We start from the raw sequence: 23,102 nt of genomic DNA, 5'->3' as shown, positions 1-23,102 counted from the left end.
AGGCCCATAGGAATGAAGGGGAAATTTGCGATTCTCAATTTGCTAATCGCAAATTGTGAATATTTTCAAGGGTGCAGGGGTGTCCAAAAGACACCCTGTTGTACCCCTGAAATCAGCATGGGTGCACATGTGGCGCACATGCATGCCCTAAGGGCATGTATGTGCATCATATGGCACTTGGAAAATTGTAAAAATATGCATTTTGAAAGGAATTCGCAACTTACCACCAACTAATTTTTTTGGCTTCTTACATTGCATTTAAGGAATCGCAAAATTTGCGATTCCTTAATGCAATCGCAAGATAAGGAATCGCTATTTTGCGATTCCTTATTTTTCAAGCAGATTTGAGGCATACCATTAGTCCAAATTGCATTCGCAAACGCCGAAATTCTGCGAATTTCGGCGTTTGCGAATCCAATTTGGCTTGATACATATGGCCCTTGCTTCCTTAGCTTTCTGCCATAATGAGTGGATCGCACGATAAAGATACGTGTCTCTGCCATACACCCATACCGACGGGTAGGTGAGAGTGTACCAAGTCACTGCGAATGGTAACATCATACCCTTTGTTTTTTAGTTTTATATAGCACAAACTTGACCCGAAGGTGTCAGAGCACTTTTCATGAGCACTAGTTGCAGGCAGACACATATATTTTGTGAGGCACCAGGAGATTAAGTGATTTGCCTAGAATCACAGGATGTTGAACACCCCTACTGAGGCTAGAACCCAGTTCCCCAGTTTCGAGGTTGACTGCTCTAGCCGTTAGGCTCCCAAAAGTGGAATACGCTTCATTAGAAGTATGGCAACTAATTAATAATTTTTTCACAAATTTCTCTCCTCATGCAACTCATGCCCATGTGATTCTCCGGTTTTGGTCCCAGTAGTGTGTGAATACAGGGACAAGTCCCGCACTGCTCCCATGTAGCAAACTGGCTTGATAGTAGAGGGTAGATGGTCTGCTCTTACATGATCTCTAATGTTGTATGCTACTGTTGCTTGTGTGCTTTATAATTAAGCATTACTTGAGTTTTGTCTTCAGTTTCTTGTGTGTATGGTCAGTCTCCACTACTATATAAAATGATCACAGGCATCTTTGTCTTGAAAGTGCTGTTTGCTCACTGATTGCTAGGGGTGTTTTTGAGTGTGCACCATGGCAATGCATATGAAGTGTGAGACCATTTTAAGTGGAAGCATTTTCCAGGTTTTTACTTTTCTTTTACATGACCCAAGATGGGTACCCCGTTGGAACAAGGACATTTGTGACTTTTGCATGACATATATGTTGCATGGTATGTGCTGTCCTTACTGAACTTAGTTGGGTCTCTTGGCATTCTTTACTGGCATTTTACCAAGGTGAAGCATCCTAATCCTGACGAATGTTCTGGACCCTATGGCCATAACGTTTTTGGTCTAAAACATATGGACTCATATACAGGGTGTAGGATCATTGCTTCCATAGATAGCCCCTTACAATATCATTTTATTCATTCCAGGAACACCATTAATAAAGGGATATCTAGATGTTCTGAGGTATTTTTATTTTAAGACCCCGGCAGGATAATATCCTAAGTGCTCCCTGGAATAGGGTTGAGCCCATCCTGGTTTTTAGGGACCAGATTGAGACCTGATGATAAAGCATGACACCAATAGGGTGTGTAAGAGTCTATTAAACAATGTTAAGGTCAAGTTGGTAAGGCCATAAATAATTGTTTGTAAAGAAGATGTTGTTTACAGAAAGAAGAGTGGAAATGGAACGTGTTAGAAACTGTGGCCATGTTTCTTGCAATTGCTATTGACTCAGGCAAAAACAAGACAAAAGAGAGTAAAACCGAAAGCAAAATCAGAAGAAGAATTAGAAGAAGACAGAGAGTAAGAGTTATTCAGAGGAAGAGGATTAATTTATAAGTGAACTGTTAATTATGACAAAACCACCTCTATTTACTGCTGCTTATGCAGACGTGCAAGAAGCTTGAACGATTGAGTTGAGCGAAAGAAATTCTGAATCAACCTTGGAGGCTTGACAGTCATTGGAGGTAAAAGTTACTTAAATTAACAGATTTAAACTTAAACTAAATTGTAGATTCGGACATTTATAGTGCAAAAAGTCTAAAATTAAATAAAGTAGAATTCGTGTTTTTGAATTTTGAAGTAGGGAAGCATGCTAGTCTTGCATATGAGAAACATGAGATGTTGGCTGATGAATCTGAAGTAAAGGAAAAACGAATTTGTGAGGCATGCATGATGAGATTGACAGAATGTGAACTGTAAAAAGAAAACACTGCACCATTAAGAACGAATCTCAGTGAATTAATTTACTTGATCAGAGATTTAGAGAATGTGAATAAATGCAAAGATGATTGGGCTCAGGCTTCTGAGAAGCTCAAAGGAGTATATTGAAATGAATTGTGTGTGCAAGTAATTCTGATTGTGAAGAAACTATTGAAAAATAGTTCCTTTTGCGAGATGCGCCTAGAGTGGCATATGTGTACTGAAGGGGTTGGATTTCACTTCAAGATGTTATAGTTCCTTTCCACACTTAGTAGGACCACCACTATATCTGGACTTTTACCAAGAATTTTTACAAAGCTCAGAGAGAAACCAAAAAAGTGGTATACTGAGGTAGAGAAAATTGTGACTATTTCGTATGTGCTTTGGGAAGATCTGGATGCGTTGTTTTCAAATATTGTTCCAAGGATTTGTAGATTGAGTACAAGACAATAGTACAATGGTCGAATAAAGACCCACAGAGAGAAGGACCTAGATATAAGCCAATGCAAAATGCAGAACAGTCAGTTCATGCGTATTGTGACAGATTGAAACAGGTGTAGTGGGAACACAGGGGAGTTGATGATCCTTCAAAAGAAGGTGTGGCAGGATTTGTTTCTGCTTCTGTGTTAGTCTGATGTCTAGAGATCGGTACATATCTTTGGAAGAGTGTGATGTGCTGGCAAACAAAACCATTCCATGAAATCCTTGCCTATGTGAAGCTTTTTAGTGAATATATTCATAAGAAAAAGAAAATGACAAATAAAATGTTGATCATGAAAAAGACTCAGGGCCAGATTTACTAAATTCTCAAGCAAATCAGCCTAGCAGCTAAAAATTCTGTATGAGAGTGACATATATATACACTGAAATATGGCTCTCTCCTCCTCTCTCCCTAGCGTCTGTGCAGAATTTTGCTGCAGAGTGCCACACACACCTTTGCGCCATAGTGCAAGGGTGTGTGCATGAGTCTAGCATAGGTTTTGTACTGGTAGAATGGCCTTTCAGTAAAAAATACTATGACTAGGCAAGTTTTAAAACATTTCCTACTTTGTATGTGTTCTGTACAGTGCAGCATACATGCAAGTCGGAAAAGAAAGGAGAAATGAAAACATTTCTCCTTTTCACGCCTGCTTTCAAATGGCATTCATTTTTAACAAAAACCCTGTTTAACATTTTTGGTAGATATGTTTTGCATCAAAAGCATAGGTTGTTGCATGGGAACACCCATGTAATGCTCCCTTGATGCTAAGTGAAGCAAAGCAGCAATATGCTACTTTGCGTTACTTTCAGGAAATTTACAGCACAAGTTTTGCGCTGGAAAGTAAACAACAAAAAAGGCATTTTGTGATGGTTTGCTTCACTTTTGAGTTGAAAACAGAAAAGGATTATGCCGCTTTTCAAGAAGGTGTGTTTTGAGAAGTCGGTAGCCAGTTGTAGATTAAAATAGGTTTATTGAAGAATATAACAAGCGACCCTCAGAGCCAACCTCTCAGCTCCTTAGCCAAGCTTATTCTGCTGGACTCCACAATCAGGATTCCAACAAAAGAACTTTGTTGCTAGGAGCACCGAACTAGTGAATGTACCAATAACCAAATCTGCCAAAACACTGTATGGTGGTGGAAGGATTCATGGCATGATGTATAGGTGCAGGGACGTTATGGTATGCAGCCTGAGGAATGAAAGTAAACACCCATTTATATGAGTTTTGCAGGCATAGCTCTGATAACAGTTGCAAACACGTTGAGTGATGCATCTGAGTAGTCCTGGTACCCACTGGATTGAGTGAACCTTTTACAACTTCTCTATCAAATATTAGCCATGATGGTATCGAGTTGGATCCAGGGGAAAGGGCTGGAGGCATCCATCTCAAGTTAGCGCTGGGGATACATCAGAAGTTATTTGGGAGTTGGTTACTATTTTTCAACCATGGACTTTATATTGTGGCAATTTGTTGAAGGCAGTGGCGTAACGAAACTTGAGGGGGCCCCCCTGCAAAGCACATGGAGGGGGTCCCCCTGTGGCCAGGCCCACCTTCTACCACTTTGCCCTACCACCCAGAAATCTAGTATATTTAGATTTGAAACCTCCAACATTTAAATGAAATGCCTCTGTATTGTCTTTCTCTATGTTCTAATGAGAAAGTGGGAATCACTTAACATACAAGCTTTGCCATTTGTAACAATACTGTCAAAAGCAGATTATTTAACTGAGGCAGCAATCAGAACAATGCCAAGGAGCGATCCTATTGTCTCAGGAACACTATGGCTGGAGAACAAAGAACAACTATGAAGGGTCTGATATAAAATTGACATTAATGGACAATAACTTGAAAACTTGAAAGACAATCCCATACATGAGAAGTACACAAGATATAAAATATTAACTTTGATACTGTATCGCGTTTTTCAATGATTTCAAATAATTATGCATTAAATTCATTCAGTCAGACAGGCATTTCTTAATGTGGGCCCCTGGTAGACATTAGCGTTCATTTTTTGGGAACGTGATTTATTTTTGACTAATAGATTTTGAACAAAAACAGAGAAAGGAACGCAGAAAATGGAGAAAATTAAGGAAAACTGACAAAAAGAGAAAGCAAAGCCTCCCTACAACTGAGAGGAAGGAGAAAAACCTGCAAGAGTGACACAAAGAGAGAAGTAGTGTAGGGTGAGGAAAGAAAGAGGCAAGATGTGGAATCAAGATGAGACTGCCTTGGTATTTGGCAACCTGAGCATTCAGATGTGTCGGGCCTCTAAGAAAAACTTTGGACCCTTGCACTTATATTTTCACAAATTAAGCACTGCACGCAGCGGCAGATGCACACATATAATGACACACAAGCACATGGAAACACAGTGACACGCTTATAAAAATAAACTGCTCTATCTGCATCTGTCGATGCAGGCAGGGCTGGCTACACTAAAGAGCTCCCAATGTCAAACACAGACATGTAAACAGCGGCGTACACAGAACCAGTGACTTAATAATAATAATAATAATAATCCACATTTATAAAGCACGAACAATCACCGTAAGGGTCTCTAGGTGCTGGGGGCCGTCGGGAAGATTAAGCAAGCTATTGCCCAGAATCACATGGTGCTGGGCTAACCTGCCGCCGGAGCCGGAGATCGAACCGTGATCCCCAGATTCCAGCGTCAGTCACGCTGGCCGCAGCGTCACACCTCTCCCCTTAAAGACTCAGGTTTACTAAAGAGCTGCCAATGTTTGTAGGGATAACTGTCACTGCGTGTGCTCCATAGCCCATCCACACAGATACATGCAGACACATATGTGGCATATAGTCCCTAGTGGGGGTAAAGCAAAATGTTCGTGCCCTCCAGCAGAATGTGATGAGGGGCTCCTGAGTGTGTCATGTCTCACAGATATTCATTGGCTTCAGACTGAATGGGGCCTCTGAATAGCGGGGGGGCACGGAAGGGTGACACCTTCACCCCCAGTGTAACAGGCACTTCAGAGGCCTTCATTACAACCGTGATAGACACTTGGACACACTTTCTCTGAAAGCTACCAAGGACTGCAGGAGCAGCTGCCGCCATGTGTGCTCCACTGCTCATTTCATACTCAGGCCTACGCACACAGTGGTAAGTAGACAATCTAGTGTTACACAGGCTCAAAGAGACACATACACAGTGGCACACAAACATAGAGGTTCACAGAGAACAAAGTGGCACACAAGCACGTTGACAGATATGGTCAGAAGAACTGTCAGTGTCTACAGGGTCAGCTGCCATTGGGCATGTATGCATGTGAGTGTTCTGCGATGCTAACCTCACAGAGAAAGGTACAGGTAAACAGAGGCACACACAGACACACACAATAACACACAGACTTACTGTGGTACAGGCATGCAAGCATACAGGCACAGGGTGGCACACACAATACACACAGAGAGCAATAGGCTCAGAAACTAGCATACTGTAACACCTACACTAACAGTGCCACACACATTTGCACTGTGGTAACAAACAATAATACAGTGTGCAATATTCACACACAATCATACACTTTAGTACTCACACGTGTGGCTATACCTACACTGGTGCAAAAGAAACAATTGATGGACAGAATGGTGGACAATGCAAACATGCGCCCCCAGTCACAAGGATCTGGGTTAAATCCATCCTTCTTTTGCTCACCACGCCACCCCAATTTGGACCCAGCCATATGCAAATCAATCTTGACCCTGTTTCTTGTGGGAACAGTCCAGCCCGAACTGCCAAGCCAGATCCTCCCTGGACCGGAAACAAGCATCCTGGAACCGGTTTCAGGGTATCACCCTTCATCAGCCAGGCTAGCTTGAATCCAGTGGTGTAGTCAGCACGGGAACCATGTCTGGACATACTCTTCCCACTTAGGGCGACATATGCAAAATAAATAATCCATCATTCTTTTGCTCACCACACCACCCCAGTTTGGACCCAGCCATATGCAAATCAGTACAGCAATTGTTTCTTTTCCATATGTGACTCTAAATGGTAAGGGTATGCCTAGACGTGGGTCCTGTGCTCACTACACCACTGGATTCAAACTAGCGTGGCTGATGAAGGGTGATGCCCTGAAACCGGTCCCAGGAAGCTTGTTTCCAGTCCAAGGAGAACCTGGCTTGGCAGTTTGGGCTGAACTGTTCCCACAACGAACAGGGTCAAGACTGATTTGCATATAAACTGGTAATGGCATGGGTAGCAAAAAACCCAAAAAAACAATGGATTTAGGCCCAGGGTTGAATGTTTTACATTGTTCAGCATTCTGTCCCTCAACTGTTCTTTTTGCATTTGTCACCCTGAGTGGGAGGGGTATGCCCAGATGTGGGTCCCTTTCTCTCCAAGTCACTGGAGCCAAACTAGCCTAGCCGATGAGGGGTGCAGGGATGGCCTGGCAGTTGGGCTAGACTGTTATGAGGAGCAGGGTCAAGACTGATTTGCATATGGCTGGGTTTAAACTGGAATGGCATGGGGAGCCAAAAAACTATCGATTTGTGCCCAGATCTCGGGTGAATGTAAGCATTATCTCCATCAGCTGTTCTTTTTGCAACTGTTCTGCGAGTGCAGGCACACCCACCGCTGCCCTTTTCTCCAGGGGGGTGTCAGACATATATAGTGTTTTAGTGAAGGTAAACTCCTTCTAGTTGATAGATGAGTGGTCCCATTAAGATGACTTGCAACAGACTTAGCAGCTCACTGAGCTACCTTACTTGAATTGTGTTGCATTGTTATTGCTCTGATCCCTCGAACTGGACATAACACACATTGCACATGAGAAACAGGTGCATTCAGGCAAATTCCTTGGTATCTGAGCCTGTAATGCGCAAGTTACACAGTGGGCACATCAACCCACAGTGCTATCGTATTCGGATCCTACCTGTGGCCCACGGCTTACACATTCATCTGTGTAGCAAGCTCAATAAGCCCTGAAACGTTTTTATTTTTTTTTAACTGGGTTTTTAATGTTATTTTAAGCGTAGACAAAATTCACTTCAAAAGGCGCATGAATTCTCTGAAATGTATAATTTGGGACTGCAACCTTTCACCTGCCATATATATCAGTCCACTGGGCCACTTTACAGGGGTGGGAAATGTGCCCCGAACAGCTCTACAGCAAGCAGGCACACCAATAAACAATTCCACCATTTTTCCAAGATTGAAACGTGTGACCTGCAGATGTCACAGCAAAATACCACACATAAGCCCACTTGTATATTTCTTTGCATTAATTCACTAAGCCAACTGGTTTTCGCCCCCGCCATGTAAGCTTCAAATTTTGCTCATCCCCTGCCCGCCCAGGCAGAGTTTCTAGTCGGCCCTCCAAAAAATGCACCCACCACTTTGCCACACACACCTACTAACACAACTGCTGCGTCATGCAGGCCTGTTGGGTATGGTGGTGCAATCCCCTCTCCTCCTGTTCGCTACATGCGAATATTGGAGGTGGGGTATCTCAGCAGCCCCTAAACCCATCAATAATGAATACTCCTGTCCAAACTACGAATGCACAGCCTCGTAGGCACCAGGCTTCTCATCACCATAGCCACGCCAGCATCCGACCCTTTCCTTTACATAGCACCTTGTGGGAACCTAAAGGCCTCTCCGAGCATTAAGGACAAAAATAAATAAAACATTTGAATCCTAGGATACAAATCCATCGGAAAAAGATGGTGTACGTTAATATGTTGATTTAAATAGTGCTGACACATTGAGAAACAAAATATGTAATCTACAGTTTACCTGTTAGGCGCTATGTAAAAAAACACAACAAAAACAGAACGCTTTCAGTTTCCAGTAGGATTGCCATTATGTTTTGTGAAAAGTGCGAAGAATGAGACAAGCATGACAGCCATCGCCATAACGATTAGACCACGAGGGCAACGACAACAGACCTGTTTTAGAAGTCACAAACATCGCTTCTCGAGCCAGTAAATATGTGGTACTCTTACTGGCTTAAGAAGGCGGAAGAGTGAAGTAATTTTATAAACGTAAATATAGTGCCAAAAGAAACCCATTTCTGCAAGTCGTGATAAAAAAAAACCTTGAAGAACAATCTCTTTTTTAAAGGTAATAAATGTATGTCCTCTTCGAGCGAATCCCTTTGACCCGCCGTTAGCGTCGGCACGTTTGTTTTGCTGAGCAGGGCAGCGCCGCCATCGGCGTTTAGATTCTTGTCCTCGCTGTATAGTTCTTGGTAGAAGTGTCTGAAGACCTCAAGGAACCTCTGACTTGCACATTTTATATTTTAATAAAAACACTTGAAATAAAAAAAAGGTAATAAATGTATGTTGGGCTTACGGCTGTGGTGAGGCAACGATAAGCCTTTTGCATTGATCGATATACAAAGATGTAAAGGAACGTGTCTTTTTGCGGTACAGTAAAAAACAAAGAAATTCGGTGTCTTCGGTCCGGGCAACTTCAATCTCTCGCCAGCAGAAACACTAATCACCTCTATAGACATTTTTTTGTTGCCTGAAAACTGCTGAACGCAAGGAAACAGACTGGCTGTTCAAAACAAAAAGTTATTCCTGTGCACAGCGCCTCTCCCGAGGTCAGCGCCAGGTGCGGCTGCCCAGGTCGAACCGCCCTAAATCAGTGAGTCAGTTTGACATGTTTGGGCTTAAAATGTAGAGCTTAGAATCTGCATATTGCACAAGATGATTCGGGGGTGAGCAGCAAGTTCTGGATAGAGAATGTACATTCATTCACGGACGGTGTGTAGCTGGTAAACTGGCAAATCAGTGAGTTAGGGGCGTAACACAGGCCCCAGCAGCCCCCGTGCTCCAGGGGCCCCCCTCGCTCAGCAGCAAGCAAGCATCTTTATGAATGAAATGGCGCGCGCATCATTTCATTCATAAAAAGGCTTGCTTGCTGCTGAGCACGCCCCCCCCCCCGAACACAGCCCCCCCACCCCCACAACGGGGGGGGGGGGGGGCTGCGAGGGCCTGTGTTACGCCCCTGGTTGAAGGGTAATGCAGGTGTGGTGAGGTCACTAGCATGCTGATGCTGGGATTCTCAGGGTGCTCAGTTGTTTACCAATGTGGAGGGGTGGACTGACTCATACCTGTTTAAGTGACGGAAATCCAGAGGGTGGGTTGGAATGTTAAGGGATTGAATGGTGTGATAGAAAAGTAAAATGCAATCTAATCTAATTAGAACAGGAGCGGCTCCTTAACTAGGGTGGAAGAGCATCGCTCCACGGCTTTCTCGCAGTCGAGTTTCTCGCAGTCGAGAAGCAGAAACATAAAATGTCAAAACTAAAATTGTATGTTTCTGCTTCTCGCACTGTGAGAAAGCAGAAGTGTTTGGTTGGGGACGGGTGGGTGGGCTGGTCGGGGAGTAGTGGCATGCCCACTGCTGGGGATGCTGGCTGTTAGGGCGGCCCCAGGGCCGACCAAACCAGTCATGCGCACTCTACCTTTTCTCCATGTAGGCAGCATGCAGCCTACATGGAGAAAATGGCCTCCCTATGGGCGCCTGACTGGTAGGCGTCCCGACCGATCACAATGCTGCCATTGCAGCGCTGTGATTGGCTTCGGGGAGGGGAGAGAGGCTGCTTGCTTCCTGTTCCAGCCAAAGGCAGCAGATCAGGAAAGGAGCAGAGAGAACGCGGGAACGTGCGGCGAAGGTAATTTACTTTTAAATTTTTTTATTTGAAATATTTGTAAGCCAGTATTGGGCTCACTCCAAAAGGAGCAGTCTAGCCCAAACAGCTGCGTCTCCTCCAGGAGAGAACCCTGGACTGGTGTTAGCGTACTGGGCCTCGTCAGCCAGGTAAGTCAGGTACAGCTTGAGACCAGTGCACAATGGCTATCAGACCAATGTCTGGGCATACCAGTCGCACTCAAGTCATCTAACAACTGGACTGGAATGCAACCAGTAATCGATCGCCAGTGGCTGAGATTGACTCAAGCGTTCCATTCAGCCCCTTGTTGTTTGTTATATTTATACTCTACATATGCATGGTGTGCTGTCTGTCTGTTAGTACCTTGGAACAAAGTCTGACCTGTTCGTATCGAGAAACTTGACAACTAATTCGTTTACTAGATATTTCTTTAAGTGTATTATACTGTGGGCCTCCCAAGGTATTTCAATTGAATTCGAGTGTTGTTAATTGTTTGTTGGAGTGAAAGGATGCCAGTGACCGAACCCAGTCTCCAATCCTGCTTCCAAGTTCTATATCACTGGTTGCTTTGGATGTCTGTCTGCCTCGGTCTTACTGACCATTCACCCAATGGCAGTGGATGAGCTAGGAAAGTAAAAGTGCTTGCCCAGTTGCTTGCTTCTAACGTATTTTTCCTGCCTTTATGTTCCACGATGAATCCTGGCAGACCATGTGTTGTTGTTGCTTTGAGGGCGTTAAGCAATTCCAAATAGGCTCTTTTGGAGTTACCACACAAGATAATTACTTCAGCAGAACAAAATGCCAATTAGGTGAAGGCAGCGTATTTCACACACGTGGGTGTGAATACGTTTTATTAGTTGAGCAATAAACAATTTCGAATTAGCCTGAGGATGTGCCAGGCCACAAACGCAGCTCAGCTTCAGTGTAAATCAATTCTTCCTCAGAGGCACTGGGAAGCCATAAAGGAAGCATATTTGAAAGTACTTCAACTGGCTTCTGCTGGTGGGAGTGGCACCCTTCACTTGGAAATAGAACCCTCTTCCAGCACGAAAACAATTTTAAGAACAGACATGGTCTGTTTACTGAGTGCTTCACCCTATGTTTGTTATATTATTGATGCTTCAAGGGGTTCCCTATTAACATCTGTTTTCTATCCTGTGCTTTTTACTGATATCACAGCAAAACAAGCGTTTGCAATGTAATCGTTCTCGCCTTTGGGACCTTTTAAGTATTTAGCCATGCATTATATTATCACACATTACTGCAAAGGACTGTGTGGCAGTGATTATAAGTGTGGCAATAGATTTGGCAGTTAACGTGGTATTTGAGCTCTTAGGAGTGGTCTATAGATTAATACATTCAATTATTGATAAACTTTAATTACATTTATAATAAGTGGAGCCTACAAAGAGGTTTGTGTTTCTTTGTGTAAATTATCATGCATGCCCTGCAGTGTTTGAGGTGCACATAGGAAGAGTAAGGCAGACTGTTAGAGCGGGGGGCGTTGTCCGGGGACAGGTGTGTAATAGGAGAGAGGAGGGGAGTGAAAGACAGGAGGAGAAATACAAGCGAAAGAGAGTGGGGCAATTACAGTGAGAGAAAAGACAGCATATGATTGGGGAGAAGTGATGTTTCTTGTTGTAGTGAGGGCAACGACCACTGCGAGGTCGTTTAGTGCAAGGATCTCAGTGCGAGTACAGTGTAGCTAGGGAAGTTCTCACTTTGATGTCACTGAAATCAGGACAGGTTCCAGTGCATGGAAAGCTTCCAGTGCGATGCCAGTGCAGTATGCAACGCTTAGTGCTATGCTAGTAGCAGCCTTAGGGTGATTCCATCGCAGTAAGGAAAAATTCAAATGCATTGCGCTGCGCCCAGCGCCATAACCCCTGGACCTCGCCGGACCCAGACCAACCGACTGAGATACGACCCCGCCACCCTCAACGCATTCAACACTGGACGACCGCCTGCCTGCTATCAAGCCACCCCCAAGCGCACCCACGGACCCTTCACCTGTCAAGCCTGCAAATTCACCTGCCTCCAAAACCGCTCCACGCCCACCAAACCAAGCAGCAACAACCACCTCAAGTGCATCCTCCTCAACACCCGCTAGGTAAACAAGCACGCCATCGACCTCTGGGACCTCCTCGACTCAACAGCACCAGACGTCGCCTTCCTCACGGAAACCTGGATGAACGCCTCCTCGGCCCCCGACATCGCCATAGCCATCCCGGACGGCTACAAAATCACCTGGAGGGACCGCATCAACAAATCAGGAGGAGGGATCACCATCATCTACAGGAACACCATTAGCATCAGCATCACGACCAACACCGAAGACACCATCACCACCGCCGAACACCTACACTTCCAGATCCACACCGACCCCCAGACCACCCTCAGAGGAACGCTCATCTACAGACCCCCGAAACCATCGCCGACCTCATCAGCCCGCACGCCCTAGCCTCACCAGACTACATCCTCCTAGGAGACCTGAACTTTCACCTAGAAAACAACAACGACAGCGCCACCGCCACATTGCTCGACAACCTCGCCAGGCTCGGACTTAAGCAACTAGTGGACTCCCCCACTCACCTAACCGCCACACCCTCGACGCCATCGTCTCAGCCAGCAACCACATCGCCTTCAACCACGCCACAGGACTACACTGGACCGACCACAGCTGCGTGCACTTCACATTCAAAATGACCACATCACACCACCACACGCTTCGGATCCCCCGCAGATGCTGGAGCAAAATCACCATGGACCAATTCACCACATCACTGAGCCAGAACCCACCTGCCGACACCAACTTTCCCGAAACCAACATCACAGCATTCAAGCTTGCACATTGGATCACCAACTGTGCTGACGACCTCGCTCCACTCAAGAACACCCACAGCAAGAACACCACCAGAAAACCCTCATGGTTCACGGACACTCTCAAAGCCGCAAAGAAACTCTCGAAAAGACCTGGCGCAAAGAATGGACAACGGAAAACATGACAACCCTCAAATCCGCCACCCGCGAATACCATCAGCAGATCCGGAACACCAAGAGGACATCGCTCAAGGAACGACTAGACAACAACACACACAACAGCAAGGAACTCTTCAGCATCGTCAAAGAGTTCTCGAACCCGGACGCCAGCAACAACGACATCACCCCTTCGCAAGACCTCTGCAACTCCCTCGCCACGTTCTTTCACCGCAAGATTGCAGACATACACGACAGCTTTGGACCCCAACCCCCACCTCCGGACACCAGTTTAACGACCCCCACCGCTACCATCAACTCCTGGACCCCCATCAACAGTGAAGACACCATCCACATCATGAACACCAAAACCCCTGCTCCCCCTCCGACCCATGCCCCCATCACATCTTCAACAAGGCCGACACCATCATCGCACCCCACCTACAGAACGTCATAAACAGCTCCTTCTCGTCAGCCACCTTCCCTGAGAGCTGGAAGCACTCTGAGATGACGCCCTCCTGAAAAAACCCACCGCAGACCCCAGGGACCTCAAGAACTTCTGGCCCATCTCACTCCTCCCCTTCCCGGCTAAAGTCATCGAGAAGACCGTCAACAAACAGCTGACCGCGTTCCTCGAGGACAACAACTCTCTTGACCCTTCCCAGTCCGGATGTCGAGCAAACCACAGCACCGAGACCGCCCTCATCGCAGCCATAGACGACATCAGAACCATGATGGACGACGGAGAAACAGCAGCCCTCATCCTCCTGGACCTCTCAGCAGCCTTTGACACCATATGCCACCGCACCCTAGTACACCGCCTCAACAACACGGGTATCCAGGGGAAGGCCCTGGAATGGATCACCTCATTCCTCACCGGCAGAACCCAGAGAGTCCGCCTCCCCCCTTTCCGCTCCTCAGCAACCGAACTCATCTCCGGCGTACCCCATGGATCCTCACTCAGCACAACACTCTTCAATATCTACATGAGCCCCCTCGCCACCATTGCACGAAAACACAACATCAACATCATCTCCTACGCTGACGATACCCAGCTGATACTCTCCCTCACCAAGGACCCAGCCACCGCCAAATCAAACTTCCAGGAAGGAATGAAAGAGGTAGCAGACTGGATGAAGCACAGCAGTCTCAAACTCAACTCGGAAGAGATGGAGGTCCTCATCCTAGGACAAACCCCCTCGGCTTGGGACAACTCCTGGTGGCCCTCGGCGTTGGGCACCGCACCGACCCCCACGGACCACGCACGCAACCTGGGCTTCATCCTGGACTCCTCGCTCACAATGACCAAACAAGTTAACGCCGTCTCATCCTCATGCATCAACACCCTGCGCATGCTCCGAAAGATCTTCCGATGGATCCCCACCGAAACCAGAAGAACAGTCACCCAGGCCCTCGTCACCAGCCGACTGGACTACGGGAACGCCCTCTACGCTGGAACAACCGGCAAACTCCAGAACCGTCTGCAGCGCAAACAAAACGCCTCCGCACGACTCATCCTCAACATTCCCCACCATAGCCACATCTCAACCCACCTGAAAATCTCCACTGGCTACCCTTCAGCAAAAGGATCACTTTCAGACTGCTCACCCACGCACACAAAGCACTCCACAACATGGGCCCGGAATACCTCAACAGCCGACTCACGTTCTACACACCCAACCGCCAGCTCCGCTCCACCAACCTCGCCCTCGTCATCATCCCACGGATCCGCAGAGCCACCACTGGAGGAAGATCCTTCTCCTACCTAGCAGCAAAGACCTGGAACGCCCTCCCCACTCACCTACGACTGAACCAGGACAACCTCAGCTTCAGGAAGCACCTCAAGACCTGGCCCTTCGAGCAGTAGCAGCACCCCATTGCCCCCAGCGCCTTGAGACCCTAACGGGTGAGTAGCGCGCTCTATAAATTTCTGATTGATTGATAGCCACTGCATAAAGGCCAATTCTAGTGTGCTGGCACTTTGACTTTCACTCTGGCCTATCCTTGCAGTGTTTTGCTGGCAGTGTCCAGTGTCACAGCAGCACTTCAGCTACCAGTGCCATCTCTGCAGTGAAAGCAGCTCTAGCGTGATATCACTATGGAATGGCAGCTGCCAGTGAATGTGTAGTGCTGTTAGTGTCCATTATTAATGCAGTAAGAGCAGCTCACAGTGTGGCATCGCTGCGGTAGACACAGCTGTGTGGTCACAGTAGCATGCTCGACCTAAAAAAGCAATGTTACGCGTCAAACGCTGGCCGCGTCAAAGCGTTTTTTTTTACTGATCTGCTCTCCACCAATTTACCAGCCTTCTCATTTACCACCCCCACTGCACTGACAAAGCTAATATCTCGCCCATAGGCTGTTATTCTTCTCTTTTTAAACTGCTTTTAGGCATTCAACTCCCATTAATTCTTTGGTATGATTTTTGAATTACCTGAGACTTTTCCTTCCTTTGTTTTAGTCTTCACTACAGAGATTTTGAGATTGTGCAGCGTATATAAAACCAAGAAACGACATGCAAACATCTTCAACCACTGAACCCCACACTGGATCAAGTACTGAGTACTCTGAAGATTGGTGATGCTTAATAAAATTGGTGAAGACGTTTCATGCGAAGACAATAAACGTTTGCCCAGTTTTTCTAAGATTTGTGTGTAGAGGCCACTTTGTTAGAACTGAAAGCACTAAATATGGATGCTAGCATTTTAAGAGTGTGAGTTTGCAAGCGATTTGCTTCGTCTGAAGTTTTATCATAGGGGCCAGTATGTTTTGAATTGTCACCATCATGTCCAAAATAGGAAGATACGAAACTGCAAGTTGAGGAATGGGGAAAATATGTTGGTGAATAATGACCTGGGGCAACAGAGTTGGAGAAGGGCCATATGCCCCATGCTGCTGGTTTGCAACACCTGCACATCTAATTTGGAAGGAAGCCAGCACTGACATGACTTGCAGGTGGATCTGAGAGTGGGGGATCCCACACCACTCCTCCATGCTCACAGGGCCTCTCTCCATTACTATGCAGCCCTCCTCCTCGGCCAAGACCAAGTCCCAACTGTTGCCAAAGTCCTGCTGCAAGTCAAGGTGAGGTCTTTTAACAACATGTCACCAACAAGTTGTAGTTGACGAGCAGTGCACTTCACATACAAGTCTGGAGTCATGCTAGGGTCTTAAAGTCACATCGATAGCCCGACAGGTCCTGTGAAGGCTGCATTCTCCCTCTAACTAGAATCAACTTCCAGGCATCATCCAGCAAACAAATGCCATTAATCAATATGTTCTCACAGCCTCCACACTAAACATTCTACAACTTGCCCATGTTGCATCAGATACACCGCATCACTACTCACAGTTTATCTTTAACCTACGTCCAAGCGCACTTACCAAAGTACCAATGACCAATGCAACAATGCTCACTATTATAACCAATTTGGAGGACAGCTATCGACCAAGTGTGATGGTGTTAATGAAATAACAGACTAACAACTAAACCAAAGTTCGCTTTAAAAAAGCTTCAAACCCTGGTCTGTTGGAGTAAGCTCTATACAAATGCAATTATAATAGCTGAACTGTGCAAACGCCTTCAATGTGCATTCCAAGCAGAGGATTGGCCACAGCCATAACATACATCGGTAATGATGTAGTTAAATACTGCTCCTCTTACCCTTTAAGATACCGGTCTCGGTTCCTACCCACACATTGTACCATCGCGCAGGGTCCTCCATCCTATTCCGCTCACGGTTCAACTAGAGTCAGGTCAGAAATGCTTCCGGGTTGTATGTCATTTCCGCCACGGAGTCAGGCATCGTAGAACGCATGTACAGCTGCTCTCGTTCTATGTACTATCTGTCAATTCAAGGTAACTCAAAGCAAAATTGCTTGCAAAAATGGACTGCTTCCTTAGTCGTTAAGTTTGGGTTCCGTTATCGTACATAATCATCTCTGCTGCTGTAGATCCAGTTCCCTCGAAGCTGACTCCATTGCTACTCCACCGCCATCTCTTCCCTTTTAGAGTTATTTCCCCCAAAATTGAACATTTTAAAAAACAAGTATTTGCAATGCAATAGGATTCACATTTACGCTAGACCTATTGCATTGCAAACAGGTGTGCGGGCGAGCGAGAAGGCATGAATTACGGGAGTGCGAGGGGGGCCCAAGAAAGCACAGACTGCAGGAGGGGTGGAGGCACAGGAAGAAAATAGTGCTCACAGTCTAAATAAAACATACTGTGCAACACTCAAAGTAAAGGGGCCAGTAGCCATGGAAGGATACAAATGACGACATGGCCCTCATGAGGAGGGACTAACAAACCCAAAACCAATTGGAAGCCAGCATTTAGGAACTAAGCCAATGAAAAAGATGAGTGGAGAGTGGGCAGAGCTTCCACTCCATACTGAATACTACATGACTCGCAAACCAAGCAGCGCACGCGCGCTGCCGCTATTGGCTCAACCTAAAAATGTGTTTTTTCTATCTCCACTGGTAATTACCCACATGGATAACTGATTAACAAGACAGAGCGAGAGAGAGGGTGTATGCATGTGATCAGTGAAACCATGTCTAAAACAAGCATAGGCAAAGCAAATAGGTCACCACAATGCAAGAGCTATTGGCTTTCTTAAATGTAATGTATTTTAGTCATGTAGCCCAAGAGCACACAATTTAAGCAGGTAAGCTGCGATTTTTTTTCATTTTCTGGCATTCAGTGGCAGAACTGTAAACATTTCAAACCGAATCCTTTCTCTCCCTGCTGACTCTGAGAGTAATCTCACTGCGAGCAGCAAGAACCAGTGCATTAATTAATTGCAAAATACTGGAGTCACATGAAAAAACGTAACAGTTCGAGTGAAAGGCAAAAGTAAGACACTCAGCAAATTGTTATGACTGAGTTCGCTACTGGCCAGTGCCGCTAGAGCAATGTTAAGACTGTGATGGTGGTGAAACCACATCAAGAATAAATCGCAAACGCCACCTCTCAACACCTGCAAACATAAAGGTGGCTGCAATCCATAGTGAAAGCTCAACTTCAGTCCTTATAGCACTTTAGAATGCTGTGGGCAATGGATGGAGAACAGTGGTAGTCTCGTCACATGCAGCAGCTCACTTGGTATGTATGTCTTCTTTTTCTTTTAATCTGAACATCTGCCAACTAGGGGGGCATATTTACAATGTTGTGGCGCTCTAAAGGCAGAGTGTGCCGGCCCATATTTATATATATATCCACAAAAAGAGGTTGCCCCCAACAGAAGAGGCTTGAGGATAAGGATGTTAAAGCTGCTGTTTTACCACGCTGTAACCTTCTTTAAAACACACAAGCTCGACTTACCTGTGTGGGCTCTTCTGTTGGGGGCAACTTCTTTTTGTGGATTTGTACGGCTGCCCCAGCCGTGGAGGAGCCCCGCTGCATGTATGCGGACCTGTGATGGCATCAACCGGCGAACACCGGAAATAGGACGGGTGCTGACAATGGAGGTCCCAAATTGAAAACGGAGTAAAAACGGGACTTTACATCAACCCACTGAAGTTTTTATTGGTTTTTTATTGAGGAAGTATGTGACACCTCACTAGAGGAACACTATTGCACACTACAGGTACCAGAAGACCATGGGAAGGCTACGCCCACTGGGCGGGTACTGTTATGTATTATTTTAGGACCCTATTTAAAGTTTCCTGATTCATGCCCTTATGTAGGTATAAATCACCATATCCTTATATAGGCATAGAAATCATAACCATATTTAGGCATAGCTCATGCAGTCCAAATACGGCAGGGCTACTTCCACTAGTTCCAAAACTCCACAACGATTTCTTGGAAAACTCAGCTTCAGCAGCTAGGGACTTCCCCTTGCTTGAATATTGATTGATCCAAGAACTCATGGAGTTTTCAAAGAACTGAGACTCTTTGATGACGTTATTATGTCCAACCATATGCCAAAGTCGGCACCTTCAAGGTATAAATATGCCCACACTCGCCCAAGCAAACACACAGTGGTTTGGAGCAGTTCGACTATCTACTTGCCCGACGCGCCCTGCTACAGCAAGTGCCGAAGGAAGCTGACCCTCCAGCAGATGCACTGAGAGAGACGCTGTCTTTTCTCCTGCCGAGAAATCCAGCTCCAATGTTTCCAAGCTACCCTTGCGGGTTGTTGGGAAATTGAGTCCGGAGACAGACCTTCTTCATTCTGAACTAAGGTACGGAGCTGATTAGACCCTTAGAGAAATCTTGAGCAGATTCTTGGCAAAAGAGTACTACATTTATACTACACTTCACTTACTTCTTCCTTCGTACTAAGCTTAGGTTAGGTACACCGGGGTAGGCATATTTTAGAAGCACCAGTTGAGTACTTTTAGCCTCTGTTATTTATGTATGTATTTATATATGGTTTAGGAACCATACAATGCTCTTACAGTATTATTTTATTCTACTCTTTATACTGTATGCATTATATTTTACAACAAGTTTTACGCTTGTAGCAGTACATTTCTTATGCTTGAGAAAGAAGACTGTTCAATAAAACCTTTTATTGAAAACGCCCATCTTTCTACTTTCTCTGCAACTCTAGTGAAATGAAGCATGCACGGTTTACTGAGTGAAATATCTATCTATTGTTTCCACGACTCTGAAGATGCGTTTTATCTTGGGAAAACAAAGTTGTCATGTTTATGCGGTTGTAAGAGACTAATCCCTTCTTGTGAATTCGAGAACGTTTCTAGTGACCTCTGAGCTAGCTGGCACACTCAATTAAGTCTAGTATATTCGATAGAGACCTAGTCAACCTCAGTCCTACGTCTAATTTATAGGATATATTATTCCAATGCGCAGAGCCTATTGGAAATATAGGAACTATACTACATGGCGCCCAACGTTTGGTAAGGTACTAATTTAAGGCTAGATACTAGAGTAACTCAGTTGTGCTTTTCACAGCGACTCCTTTATCCCGTAAAAACTCCAATAGACGTCTGGAGTGGGTTAAAGGATAAAATATCCGCCTTAAACTGAATAAGACGAAAAATCCTATATATTAGTTTTTGGTTTTGTTCAACGTTGAAGGATACAGTGTTCCAAAATATTGTCCACCTTATCTTTATTTCCATGAAACTTGCTCTGCAAAACCTCTTAACAAAATTTCTGACGGGGATAATCCTATCACCGAGAGGTGGTACGGTTATATTTGTCATAGAGGCACATGAATATTGGCAGACAGATGTATGCTATTCATGATTATCTTTCCACAAGCAAATCCAACGACACATGTGTTCCACTTCTACAAGATGGAGGAACATCCAACAGAATACATTCCTTTAGAGGATGTTGAAATTCCACTAACTTACCAAGAGCATCAGCTCTGGTTTAAAGGTGTCCTACAACATCAAAATCACATTACCAGGCTTGGTCCACTAGGTAGACCAGGAGCTACAGGGCCGGTACTAGCCAGCTATACACCACATCCTAACATTGAAAAAATGTCAGATGTAGAATTGTTAGCTCAGCTAAAAAAATTAATTGAAATACATAGACAATTGGTTCAATATGTCATGCGGACCTTAACAGTCCAGCCTGCTATAAGAATTCCACAGCAGACCCCTCTTCAGGGGAACACAAACAAAATCACACCACAGACTATACAGTCAGTAATCGGTAAGTTGCCCACATAAAGGGAACAAATTCCATTCTGGTTAGCCCAGAAAATTACTCAAATAGAGGCAGTATTTCCCAATAGTAAATCTCATGAGAAACACAGGATTCCAACAATCTGTTTACCAATGGGGATTGCATCACACTTAGAGGACTGTGACACTTGGGGTACAGTCTTTGCTTCAATCTACACAAAAACACATGGTGTCCTGTCTATGGCAGTAATACCAGACGTTCTGAGACAGATTCAAAATGAATACGGTCCAGAACCGGCCTTGAATCTAGGTATGAAATTACTGAAAGATTTCAAACAGGTCTCAGCTATCTTATTAGCTAACATTAAAGGTGAAGCAGCATCAGTGGCAATCCGCCAAAAATTAAAAGAACTTGATATCACTGAGCAACCGTATGAACTTGCCAGAATTATTGAAAAATCCTATGAAGAACTAGGAAGAGATAGTTTGGGAGGGAAACCTGTAAAGCCTGAACTAACAGAAAATCCTGAAAAAGTTTTTTTATCAAAAACAATCTAACTACTCCTAAAAAAGAAATGGGAAAATAATGGACAGTCGCTTCCTAAAGAGAAGCGCTCTCAGTTCAGAGGTAGATCTCCTCAAAAGGAGCACTCTGAAAAGAGATATAACCTTAGAAATAGGGATAATATAAGAAAACCTGATAGATATCAAGATACTGATACAAGATCCTCTCGTACCTTTCAGACTTCCTCGCAGAAATCCGAAAGAAGAAGACGATCAGAACAAAAAGAAGAATGCGTGAAGGTCAAAAACAATCAACACGTTCCAAAAAATAAGAAAACTCAATACTCCAAAAAGAAGGTCGCAAGTATTAAAATCAGACATGCCGAGGATCTTGAGGACACAACTCAAGAATGGGGAGTGGGCCCAGACAATGCTGGACAGCGCAGCAGAGGTCACCGTAGCTCGCAGGATCCTGAAAGATCATCTGGAGACAGTGGAACTGAATGAATGCATTCAGGTTGAAACTGCCGACACCAGGGTTAGTGTAACCCATAAGTTATATGAAGTAACACTCCGAATAGGGGGATATAACTAGGAAGATAAAAGCACTCTTTTGGGAAAAACTATGGGTTATGACATCCTTCTAGCTGAAAAAGATTGGCCACCTGAATTTGTCAGGGAGTGCCCACATGTTGAAGAGATCATTATGCCAGCTTTCTCTAATCATATTCCTATTCATAAAAAATACACCTATGCCAGAAAATGGGCTGTGGCCCAGGCTCCAGCATTATATAAAAATCATGTGGGATAGGATGAGGATTCTCCTCACCATAAAATCCAGTTGAAAAATCAACCTACTGCTCAAAGGCAGTATCCAGTAAAGCAGGAAGCTAAAAAACAAGTCAGGGAGATCTTAGATCAACTTGAATACCAAGGGGTGATTGAAACATGCACCTCGTCAATGAACAATCCTTTGTTTCCTGTCTCCAAACAAGACGAAACTTATCGTCTAGTTTTGGATTACAGACATTTAAACTCCTGTTGCAAAACTTTTGCAGTACAAAATTCACACAGTTTTTTCTGTCAAAACATTGCAAAAGAAAGCAGGTACTTGACCGCTTTCTCAATAATGGGGACACAACAACACTTCTGTCGTCTCCCCCAGGGATTCAAGAACAGTCCTGGATTATTTTCAGCCAGAGTAACTGAGTAACTGCAAACGTATGATGATGAGGCATTATCTTATGTCGATGACATCTACCTTACAGATGATGATTTGGACAGGCACTTGAACAGGGTGAACACCATAATACTTGGGTTCGCCTCAGAAGGGTATGAATTCAACTTTAAAAAAATCAAGAATTGCCCACCTCAACGTCCTATTCTTGGAATACAAACTTTCGAGTGAAGGCAAAAGCTTGGCAGGCAACTTTTTTGAAAAATGTGCGCTGCTCCAAATACCACAGCTTTGAACACCACCAGATTCCTGATTACAGCGTAGCCAGCCCAGTACAGACACCACTGTTAGACAGCATAAGGCTATCTACATGCAGACGTCCGAATGGACTGATGCAGTCCCACAAATATTAAGACGAGATTCATTTGGATGTGGCCT

Source organism: Lissotriton helveticus, chromosome 7 (genome assembly GCF_964261635.1).
Source record: "Lissotriton helveticus chromosome 7, aLisHel1.1, whole genome shotgun sequence".
In the NCBI taxonomy this organism is placed as follows: domain Eukaryota; kingdom Metazoa; phylum Chordata; class Amphibia; order Caudata; family Salamandridae; genus Lissotriton; species Lissotriton helveticus.
The sequence above is the reverse complement of the archived record's forward strand: the minus strand, read 5'-3'. Positions refer to the sequence as shown.